The sequence below is a fragment of the Orycteropus afer genome, unplaced genomic scaffold (genome assembly GCF_000298275.1).
Source record: "Orycteropus afer afer isolate SDZICR_OR568_19922 unplaced genomic scaffold, OryAfe1.0 scaffold00004, whole genome shotgun sequence".
NCBI classification, from domain to species: domain Eukaryota; kingdom Metazoa; phylum Chordata; class Mammalia; order Tubulidentata; family Orycteropodidae; genus Orycteropus; species Orycteropus afer.
In genome coordinates this window covers 2,195,529-2,208,304 of record NW_006921591.1, presented here as the reverse complement: position 1 = coordinate 2,208,304, position 12,776 = coordinate 2,195,529, and positions in this window count along the sequence as shown.

Below are 12,776 nucleotides of genomic sequence, written 5' to 3'. Positions count from 1 at the left end.
TCCGGTGTTAGGCAGCTTATGTTCCCAAGAACTACAAACAGCTCACACCCACCCTGTTTGACACCAAAGCAATCTGACTGACCCAATCCTACAAGACTTCTTTTCAACCCATACAAAGTGAGTAACAGAGTAAAGACACCCCACTGATAGGGACTCCTTACAGAAGACCAGCCCAACAGTGCATCTGACTGCACTCCAGCTCAGGCACACTCCACAGAGGAATGTTTTAAGACCTGGGGGACCCATCCTTCTCAGACCACCTTCTGCCAATGAGTCCCTGTTTGTAGCAACTACTGATGCTGATATTTGCCCTGAGCCCTTGACACAAAAACTGGAAACAAACTAAACATGTATCAGCAGGAGAATGTGTAAATAAATTGTGGAATTACACAAAATAGAGCAATATCATCATCATGGATAATTATCACCAATAACAAAAAGCTCAACGACTGCCATAGAGTCAGATCTGACTCATTAGAGACCCCTCCTTGGGTTTCCGAGGTGGTATCACTACAGAAGTAAATTGCCCAATCTTCCTTTAGAGAAGTGGCTGGTGGGTTTGAGCTGCCAGCCTTCTGGTTAGCAGTCAAATATCTTAGGCACTAACCAAGATACCACGTTGCAAAAGAATATATACAAAGTACATGATACCATTTGTATAAAGTTTAAAAATATGGAAATCAATGGTTAGCCATGCATACATTTTGTGTGCAACTATTAGGAATGATATGGAAATAATAATTACCAAATCCAAACTCAAGATAGAGGCTTCACAGTGGGTGTTTGGAGGGTGTGAGATGCAGCTGGGGGTGAGTACACAGGAACTTCCATTTATTTGATAATGTCGTATTTTTTAAGCTGAGTGGCAGTACATGGGGCTTTACTGTGTTATTTTTTATGCTTTCTTGTGTGAAATATTTCATAATAAATAATGTGAATGAGTGGATATGAGATAATGAAGCAGGGCAGCATATATCATTCTTGTGAATGGGAGAAGAAATTGACTGGAGCTTGAAAGAGAATTATGATTGGGGAAGGTTTCTCTTAGGTTAGGGACATGGCAAACAAACAAAAAAAATCAAAACCACTGCCATGGAGTCTATCCCGACTCATAGCGACCCCCATTGCATTTCCAAGGCTGTAATTCTTTACGGAAGTAGATTGCCTCATCTTCTTCCAGCCAAGCAGCTGGTGGGTGTTGTTGTTGTTCTTATGTGCCATCAAGTCGGACCGACTCATTGGGCCCCTTAAAACCGAAAAAAAAAATATTTCCATAAAGTTGATTCTGACTCACAGAGACCCTACAGAACAGAGTAGAACTACTCTCATAAGGTTTCCAAGGCTGCATATCATTATGAAAGCAGATTGCTTGTGGGTTCCAACTGCCAAACTTTTGGTTAGTAGTTTTAACCACAGTGCCACAAGGGCTCCTTCTAGGGCCCATTAGAGGTCACCAAAGTGAGATTCAAAAGGAAGAGAGAAGTTTCCCAAAAAGCTCTAGAGCCATTATACAGCAGGGATTCTTGTAAATGAAATCATATATTTTACTGGGCTAAGGAGGTGAAAACTCTCTAACAGATTGCTTGTAAGTAATGAGGTAAACTTCTGCTAACATCATTTTTTCACTTTGCCCATCTTTCTAACTACCCCAATATGCAAAATCACTTCACTTGCAAGTAACACACTTTCTAGGTTATCCATGGAAAATGTAGAAATTTAGGTTAGAATTTTCGTTCTGTATATATGGTAGGTTTTTATAAAATATTTGTACACTGAATTAATTAACAAATGAATGAATGAAAACCTTCTAAAGGATGTTGTTGTTGTTATTTGCCGTCAAGTCAGACCCGACGGGTTTCCGAGGCAGTATGTATCACTACGGAAGTAGATTGCCCAACCTTCCTTCCAAGGAGTGGCTGGTAGGTTTGAACCGCCAGCCTTCTGGTTAGCAGTCAAGCGCCTTAGGCACTATACTACCAGTGTTCCCTTCTAAAGGATAGTGTGTACTTAATGGCTCAAATTCATTTTGACTGCAGCCCAAATACCACTTTCAACAAATACAAAAAATAGCCAACTGTCAAGCACTGTAGTAGACTCTAACTAGAGTTACAAAATTGGTTACATTACTTCCAAAGAACCCAAGCCATATTTCATCATACCATTTACCTATTATTGTAAATCATTTCCCATTCCCCTATACCCTTCTTGAAAATGGATTTTGTCCCATTTCTCTCTTTATCCCCAGTATTTCCATTCAGCAACTAGACATAGATATGTTGTTGTTATGTACCGTTGAGTCGGCCCTGACTCATAGCGACCCATCCTTGGGTTTCTGAGGCAGTACCACTACGGAAGTAGGATTGCCCAACCTTCCTTCCGAGGAGTGGCTGGTGGGTTAGACATACATATAAATAGATAAAATAGCAATTAAATCATAGAGTGAACTAGAAGCTCTTTGGGGGTTCTCTCACATTTGGGGATCTTTGACAGTTAGGTGTGTCTCTGTTCATAGGGACACCAGAGACTTGTTTTTACCTGTAACAGCAGCAAAGGTTAGCAACAAAATATCTCCGTTTCCTCAAGCTAAAATGTTCCAACTATTTCCTTTCCTTCCATTATCTTACTGGAGGTTTTTTTTTTCCCCCTCATTCAAGGAATGAAAAAATTAGTTTATGGGAGATAATATACAGTTCTACCTTATTTTTACCTTTCTGGCCCACTTAGTGGCTTCTTCCTCAGCAGCTCTTGGTTCTGCGTTTTCTGGTCATCAAGGATGAGTTTTGCTGTATAAACTAGCCCATTGCAAGAGGTCAGCCAAGAGATTGAAAGACTGTGGAAATAAGGTTTTTAGAGTAGGCAAGACTCAGGCACTAATTGCCTGCCTACAGTCATGCCCTCTTCCTGCTGGCTGAACCGGGCACTCACAAAGGGGGGAGCTAATGAAGGCAACCATGTGGGCACAACTTCCTGACAGGGCATGAGCCAGCCCGCAGGCCATGGCCCAGAGATCCTACTCTCGCTCGGAGTCATGGTTCAGCCAGTTTAACCAGCTCAATGTGAGAGAATCCCACACCTCAGCATGCAAGGACTAGAGAGGGTAGCAGGATTTAAACAGCTCAGAGATCTGCTTAGCAGAGCCATCACAAGTTTAAACTCTTCAGAGCAGGATCATCAATGGCTCCTACCACAAAACTGGAAAACTTATTCTGACAAGATGTCTTTCTCCATTTAATGAACAACACACATACTCTGGTTAAGTCCTCACTCACAAACCAACCCAAGTCCTATTTCACCCAGATAAACATACAGAAAGCCCTGTCTTTAGCATTTCGCACCCTCTCCCTGTTTTCCTGCTACAAGAATTCACAGAAGAGTGTGAATCCATCAGCCACAGGGCAAAGAAAGGAAAGAGTAGTTGATAAACCCTAAAAAATTGGGGCTGTGGAGTTGGAATATTTAAAGCTAAAGAATGATCTTCACAGAGTAAAGCTAATGTGTTTCTCAAGCAGGTAGAATTGTGAAACTCAAAACTGAGATGCTTGTGACTTTTTTTTTTTTTCACACTGCCCCTGAAATACTGACAGCAAATACTACTTTCAGAGCAACTTTTATAAAGCTGAGATTGTGGAGTGAGAAACCTCACTGCCTAGGAACTAGATCCCTGGCTTCCAACAGCAATAGGTCCAATCATTTATAGCAGTAAATAAATGTTATGAAAGTTCATGTAGAAACCATTATCTAAATGGCTAAATATGAAAGACTTGCACTATGGCCAGGCACGCATTTCTGGCAGAGAAAATACAAGTGTTCTCACAATGTCTTTTTTTAGATTACTTTGAGGAAAAATGCCATCACTGGAATACTGCAAACCATAGCAAGTTTTGTCTTCCTTTTTTTTTTTTTTTCTTTAAGGAATGAGAAATGACATCAGTTTACATGTCATCTGAGAAGAAAGGAATTTATTTTCTTGAAAAGGATCCAAATCTCCCTCTCTTTGGAAGGCTTTGTTACTGAAACAAACTTTATCATTGTTAATTGTTTGGCCTTTTATGGGATTGGTAGCTAAATAAAAGTTTGTTTCATCAACGAGTCTGTACATTTATACGTATTTTATTGACCTAGTAATTTCACTAGTGTTCTCTACCCAAGAAAATCTTAAAGAAATGCCAACATTTAAGGCTTTGTTATTCTAAACCCAATAGAAAAATACTGTGAAAAGGAGGAAAACCTGTAGTCATATACATACTGAGTATCTGAATTTATCTCCCCCTTACCTACCTCACAACTTCTGCCTGGCTCACAAAATTTCTCTTCCTCCTCTGTTTCCTACAATAATAAACTGAGCTACCTTCTAGCCAATTTGTCAAGCCAGGGTCCTTAGAATTATCTTGGATTCCCTTCTTGCTAGCCCTTCCATCCATTTGAAGCCAAGATTGTAGTTCTACTGCAATAATTCTTCTAAAAAACATACCCACTACTACTGCCTTAGGGAGCTCTGTGGAGTAGTGCTTAAGGCATTTGACTGCTAACCAGAAGGCTGGCGGTTCAAACCCACCAGCCATTCCTCAGAAAGAAGGTTGGGCAATCTACTTCCATAGTGACACCACCTCGCAAACCCAAGGAGGGGGTCACTTTGAGTCCGATCTGACTCTGCGGCAGTGAGTTTGGTTTTGACTACTGCCTTCGGTCAATCACTGGACATATTGTACTTGGATCAATTCATTAGTCTCTCAACCTATTTCCTACCTTCAATCTCCCTGGTGGTGAAAATGGTTAAAGTACACAACTACTAATGGAGAGGTGGTGGTTTGAATCCACCCAGAGGTGCCTCAGAAGAAGGGGCTGGCAATCTACTTCTGAAAAAACAAACATTAAAAACCTGTTAGAGCACAGTGCTACTCTGACACACATGGTATCACCATGACTCAGAATCAACTAGATGGCAACTGTTTTGTTTTTGTTTGTTTATTTAATTTTTCTACCTGTAGTTTCCATCAGACTCCATGAATCTGCTTAAAATCATTCTGGGGTTCCCTTGACCTTCTAGATAAAGTCTATACCCTTCCATATGGTACTCAAAGCCTTCACACCTGGCCCAGCCTTGCCCCACTCCATCCTGTTCACCTGATTCTCCTCCTCACATTCTATTTCAGCATGCCAATCATGCTGAAATAGTTGAATTTCTTGAAAGCAGCACACCCTCTTTACCTCTAAGCCTCCATGCTTTCAGGTTCCTCTGTCTAGAAAATACCAAACGTTTACCAATTTGAACTCCTCTTTATGTGTTCACACTCAACTCTGGCATCACTTCCACATGGAAGCCTTGTCTGATGTGTCCTTGCCCCTACACATTGCTTAAGTGCCCTCTATATACTCTTTGGGTACAAAATATTTAACACATGTTTCGGGGAATGAACCATTTACCCTAACAAATATTTACAATCTCATGAACTGTCTGACATGACCATGATGATTTGCCTACTATCTCATGAACATGCCTTGTACATGTATATCTCCATACCTTTGACCACACTGTACATCTACCTCAGGAAGCTTTCTTTTTTCTGCTTTGCTTATCCAGATTGCTCTTATCCTTAAAGACGCTGCTCAAATCCTTTTTGCTCTGAATGAAGATTTCTCTGAACATTTCAATCCTGGTCAATATTCTGGACCCATTAATTCATAATACTTTATATCAATGCTTCTCATTTGACATTTATTTCTACACAGTGCTTGTTGTTGTGTTGTTGTTGTTGTTATATGCCATCAAGTCGGAGCCGACTCATAGCGACCCCTCCTTGGGTTTCCAAGGCAGTATCTCTATGGAAGCAGATTGCCCCAACAATTATAAATTTTGAGTTATTTAACTTTTTATAGATGTACATTCAGTACTCCCAATTATACTTTAAGATTCTTAAAAACAAGGACAATATATTACTCTGTACCTCCCCTTCTCCAAACTTGCCTAGTTCCATACCAGCTACATAACAAACATTCAGTAAATATTGTTATATGGTTAGGACAGGCTAATAACAGAAGAGATGACTACACAATGTAACAAATGTGTTCAATTTTCAGAAGAATAAATTATTTCAAATGAGATCATAAAGAAAAATGAGAAATCCATGACCACGAATGTAATTTACTGTAGGTTGGCAAGTGAATATAAAACCTTGTGATGCAGCAGCTGCAATGGAAATTCCAGTTATTCTGCCAAAAGTATGAATGCACTCAGCTGTAGGACAAGCCAGATGTCAATCAAAAGTGGAATAAAAACAATATGTATGCTCTCCAAACCAATTTGTATGCATATTTAGTCAAAGAACTCATGGTCCATATGACAGCAACGAAAGCAGAAGAAAATTAAAAGAACTATGAAAGAAAGACACAATATTAAGTATCAGAAGTAAATCAAATATATTATTAACACAATAAATATAAGTGGATTAAACTCCCCTAATAACAATCTCACATTGGATCATAAACAAAATCTGATTATATGCCTCATAAAAGATAAACCTAACCAAACTCACTGCCATGAGTTGATTCCTACTCATAGCTACCCTTCCTTGGGTTTCCGAGGTGGTATCTCTACAGAAGTAAATTGCCCAGTCTTTCTTCTGAGGAGTAGCTGGTAGGTGTGAAGTGCTAGACTTCTGGTTAGCAGTCAAAGGCCTTAGGCACTACATCACCAGAAGCTACACATATTAAACACAATGACTAAAAGACCTGTTTGTTCTACAAACACTTTTTGTAAGGTACCTATTAGATGCCATGCTAAGTACCATAAAGATTAAATGTTAAAAAAAAAAAGAGAGAGAAAAAAGAGGGGGAACAGTAGATAGAGAAACACAAGGCAAATGCAAATAAAATGGAAGCAATAGTTGCAATATAGTATTAAAGAAGCACTACAGGCAAGAAGCATTACTTAAAATGAAATTTTGTTTATTTGTGTTTTCTAATGAAGAATGATATCTATCAGAATACTCACTGGGTATGATAAATATACCTATTTATCTCATAAATTTTTAATAAGTATAAAATAAGAAAATTGATATAAAACATCTAGCTCAAGACCTTCCATCTACTGCATACCTAAAAAATTGCTGGCTGTTCTATTTGTATTAGTAGTAATTAATTAAATAAAATCATCATTGACATTCATGCTTCAGATAACTTACTAACAAGTATGTTAAAAAATACTAGAAATGTAAGGTTAATTTATAGAATCATAATAATTACAGGATGGGTAAGTTTTCCTACACTCCAATTTGTTTTTAAATATATATATATGTATATTATAATTATAATTTAGGTAAAAGTTTACAGAGAAAATTCATTTTCCATACAGCAGTTCACACAAAATTTGTTTCATGACATTGACTGCAATTCCCCACAATATAATAGCTCTCTTCCCATGTCCTCCCTGTAGTTATCTCTTCCTTGTGTCCTTCTCTCCCATGTACTCCCCCACCCCTGCAGCTATCTCCCTACACTACACTCCTAATTGTTCTTGAAACATCAAGTGGATAAAAAACTGATAATAGGATCTAAATAATCCTAACTCTGATGTATTTGATACATGTTACTGCATGTGTATATGTGTGTGTGTGTTTATATATATATATATATATATATATATATATATATATCGGGGGGGAGGGGGGGCACTCCTACTTCCGTACTGATACTGCCTTGGAAACCCAAGGAGGGGTCGCTATGAGTTGGGGCCGACTCAACGGCACATAACAACAACAAATATATATATATATAATCCAGCATATTCTATATATATTTACATATTTAACTCTATGTGCTATGAAAATAATTATACTGTCTTTTCAATTCCACCACTCATATGTCAGTTTGTCCTACTATGGTGCCTTGCATGTTGCTATGAGGCTGGAGGCTATGCCACCAATATTTCAAATACCAGCAGGGTCATGGGGTCACCCATGGTGGACAGGTTTCAGCAGAGCTTGCAGACTAAGACAGACTCAGAAGAAGGAATCGGCCTTCCACTTCTCAAAGTATTGGCTAGTGAAAACCTTATGAATAGGAGTGAAACAGTATCTGATATATTACTGAAAAATTTTATGAATAGCCCTGAAACATTCTCTGATATAGTGCTGGAAGATGAGCTCCTCAGGTTGTAAGACACTCAAAATAAGACAGGAAAAGCTATCTCCTCAAAGTCGAGTCAATCTTAATGATGTGGATGGAGTAAAACTTTTGGGACCTTCATTTGCATGTCTCAAAAGGAGGGAAAAACAAAAAACAGCTGCAAACATCCATTAATAACTAGAACATGGAATTCATGAAGTATGAATCTAGGAAAATTTGGAAGTTGTGAAAAAGGAAATGGAATGCATAAAGATTGATATCCTAGCCATTAGTGAATGGAAATTGACTGGTTTTGTCCATTGTGAATCAGAGAACCTTATGATCTACTATGTCAGTGTGAGTCAATCTGAAGCCAGAGTTCTAGCAGCCTCCAGGAAAATTTTTAACCAGAAACCTTTTAGTGTCAGTAGTGCTAACAGAACTTTTGTAATTCTAAACACTCCTTAGGGCCTTTATCTGCCCTTCAGTCTCAGCAGGTATCAAGGAACTTCCTCCGAACTCAGCACGCATCACAAAAGCCATCCGGATTCAGCACGTATCAGAGATTTGCGCGACTCCTAAAAGTCTCCCCCATATCTGAGCCGCATCCTCCCTAGATAATATTTTCCTAAGTGAACTTTGGAGCTGGGGGGAGTTTCTTTACATCCCCAAACATCTTAGATCACTGCCCTGAATCCCTTAGCAACAACCAATCACCTGTACCCCCTCGCCCCGGTGCTGCCCCTCCCCATATTGTTCCATAAATTGGAGAAAGAAACAGGGTATGGGGTCTTTTGCTTAAGCCACTGACCTGGTAAGGGCAAAGACCCTGACTTAAGTTAGCTAATAAAATGTCCTATTGCATTTGCATTGGCATGGGTTGGCGTCTTCTTCTCTTCCGAAATTCTCCTTTACAGCCTGGGCACAACATCAGGAATGACAAATTGAAGGGGAATGATGTGGCATTCATCCTCACAAAGAATGTTTCAAGATCTGTCCTGAAGTACAATGCTGTCAATGATAGGGTAATATCCACACACCTACAAGGAAGACCAGTTAATATTCTAATATTCAAATTTACACACCAACCACCAAAGCCAAAGATGAGGAAATTGAAGATGTTTCCCAATTCTGCAGTCTGAAGTTGACCAAACATGCAATCAAGATGTGTTAATTATCACTGGTGTCTGGAATGCAAAAGTTAGAAACAAAGAAGAATCACCAGTAGTTGGAAAATATGGCCTTGGTGATAAAAAATAATGCTGGAAATCCCATGATAGAAATTTGCAAGGCTGACTTATTCATTGCAAATACCTTTTTCCAACAATATCCACAACATCTATACACATGGACTTTGCCAGATAGCAAAATCAACTACAGATCAACTACATCTGTGGAAAGAGGTGATGAAGAAGCTCAATGTCTTCAGCCAAAACAAGGCCAGGAGCTGACTGTGGAACAGACCATTAACTGCTCAAATACAAGTTCAAGTTGAAGCTGAAGACAATTAAAATAAGCCCATGAAAGCCAAAATATGACCTTGGTTATATCCCACCTGAATTTAGAGACCATCTAAAGAAGAGATTTGCCTCATTGAACACCAATGACCAAAAACCAGATGAATCATGGGATGACATCACGAACATCATTCATGAAGAAAGCAAAATGTCATTAATAAGACAAGAAAGGAAGAAAAGGCCAAAATGCATTTCAGAAGAAACTCTGGAGCTTGCTCTTGAATGTAGAGTAGCTAAAGTGAAAGTAAGAAATGTTGAAATAAAGAGCTGAACAGAAGATTTCAAAGGACAGCTCTAGAAGATAAAGTATTATAATGAAATGTACAAAGACCTGGAATTAGAAAACCAAAAGAGAAGAATGCACTTGGCATTTCCTGAGCTGAAAGAAGTGAAGAAAAATTCAAGCTGCGAGTAGCAATACTGAAAGATTCTATAGCCAAAATATTGAATTATGCAGGAAACATCAAAAGAAGATGAAAGAAATACACAGAGTTACTGTAGCAAAAAGAACTGGTCGATGTTCATCCATTTCAGGAGGTGACATTTGATCAAGAATCAATGGTATAGAAAGAAGAAGTTGAAGGAATTGGTGAAAAACAAGGATCCTGTAATTGACAGAATATCCACTGAGATGTTTAAACAAACAGCTGCCATGCTGAAGGCACTTACTCATTTATGCCAAGAAATCTGGAAGACAGCTACCTAGCCAACTGAGTGGAAGAGATCCATATTTGTATCCATTCCAAAGAAAGGTGATCCCACAGAATGTGAAGATTACTAAACAATATCATTAATATCACATGCCAGTAAAATCTTGCTGAAGATAATTAAAAAACGATTGCAGTAGTATATTGACAGGGAACCTCCTGAAATGCAAACTGGATTCAGAAGAGGACATGGAATAAGGAATGTCATTGATGATGTCAGATGGATCTTGGCTCAAAGTAAAGAATACCAGAAAGATGTTTATTTGTGTTTTATTGACTATGCAAAAACATTCAACTGTGTAGATCATAACAAATTATGGATAAGATTGAGAAGAGTGGGAATTCTCAAACACTTAATTGTTTTCATGAGGAACCTGTATGTAAACCAGGAGGCTATGGTTCAAACAGAACAAGGGGATACTGCATGGTTTAAAATCAGGAAAGGAGTGTGTCAGGGTTGTATCCTTTGACCATACTTATTTAATCTGTACGCTAAGCAAATAATCTGAGAATCTGGACTATATGAAAAAGAATGTGGCATCATAATTGGAAGAAGTCTTGTTAACAAGCTGTGATATGCAGAAGACACAACCTTGCTTGCTGAAAGTCAAGATGCCTTGAATCACTGACTGATGAAGATTAAAGACTACAATCTGCTGTGTGGACTACATCTCAAGAAAACGAAAATCCTCACAACTGGACCAATAAGCAGCATTACAATAAATGGAAAAAAGATTTAAGTTGTCAAAGATTTCATACTACTTGGAGCCATAATCAACACCAATGGAAGCTGGTTGTTGTTGTTGTTAGGGGCCATCAAGTCGTCTCCAACTCATAGTGACCCTATGAACAGCAGAATGAAACACTGCCAGGTCCTGAGCCAGCTCCACAATCCTTGCTATACTTGACCCCATCACTGCAGCCACTGTGTCAATCCATCTCTTTGAGGACCTTCCCCTCTTTCATCGACTCTCCACCTTACCAAGCATGACATCCTTCTCCAGGGAATGGTCCCTTCTGAAAACATGACCAAAGTACATAAGATGAAGTCTGGCCATTCTCGCTTCCAAGGAGCATTCCAGCTGCACTTCCTCCAGGACAGATTTTTTAGTTCTTTTAGCAGTCAATAGTTCTTTCAGCAGTCCATAGTTCTTTCAGCATTCTTCACCAACACCACAACTCACCAATGGAAACAGCAGTCAAGAAATCAGATGATGTATTACACTGGGAAAATATGCTGCAAAAGACCACTGTAAAGTGTTGAAGAGTAAAGATTTCTTTGAAGAATAAGGTGCACCTAACCCAAGCCATGGTGTGTTCAATCACTTCATATGTATATGAAAGCTGGACAATGAATAAGGAAGATCAAAAAAGAGTTGAAGCTTTTGAATTGTGGTATTGGCAAAGAATACTGAAAGCACCGTGGACTGTCAGAAGAATTAACAAATCTTTCCTGGAGGATATCAAAGAGCAGCTTGAGCAGACAAAGCCAGTTACTATAAGGAAATGTGCAAAGACCTGGCATGAGAAAACCAAAAGGGAATAACATGCTCAGCACTTCTCAAGTTGAAAGAATGGAGGAAAAACTTTAAACCTCGGGTTGCAATATTGAAAGATTCTATGGGCAAAATATTGAATGATGCAAGAAGCATCAAAAGAAGAGTCACTATACCAAAAAGAACTGGTCAATCTTCACCCATTTCAGAAGGTGGCATATGATCAAGAATGGTACTAATAAAGAAGTCAAAGTTGCACTGAAGGAATTGGTGAAGAACAAGCCTCCAGGAATTATGGAATACCCACTGAAATGTTTCAACAAATGGATGCCCTACTGGAGTCACTCATTTGGCTGTGCCAAGAGATTGGAAGATAGCTACCTGGCCAACTGACTGGAAGAGATCCATATTTGTACCTATTCCAAAGAAAGGTGATCTCATACAATGTGGAAATTATCAAACAATATCATTAATATTGCATGCAAGTAAAATCTTACTAAAGATAATTCAGAAATGGTTGCAGCAGTATATATTGATAGAGAACTTCCAGAACTGCATGCTCAATTCAGAATTGGATGCAGAAAGAGGGATGTCATTGCTGATGTCAAATGGATGTTGGCTGAAAGCAAAGAATACCAGAAAGATGTCTACTTGCAATTTATTGACTATGCAAAAGCATTTGATTGTGTGGATCACAACCTATTATGGATAACAATGAGAAGAATGGGAATCTCAGAACACTTAATTGTACTCATCAGGAACCTGTACATAGACCAGGAGGTTGTCATTTGAACAGAACAAGGAAACACTGCATGATTTAAAATCAAGAAGGGAATGTGTCAGGGTTGTATCCTTACACCAGACTTATTCAATCTATATGCTGAGCAAATAATCTGAGAAGCTGGACTATATGAAGAAGAACATGGCATCAGGATTGGAGAAAGAATCTTTAA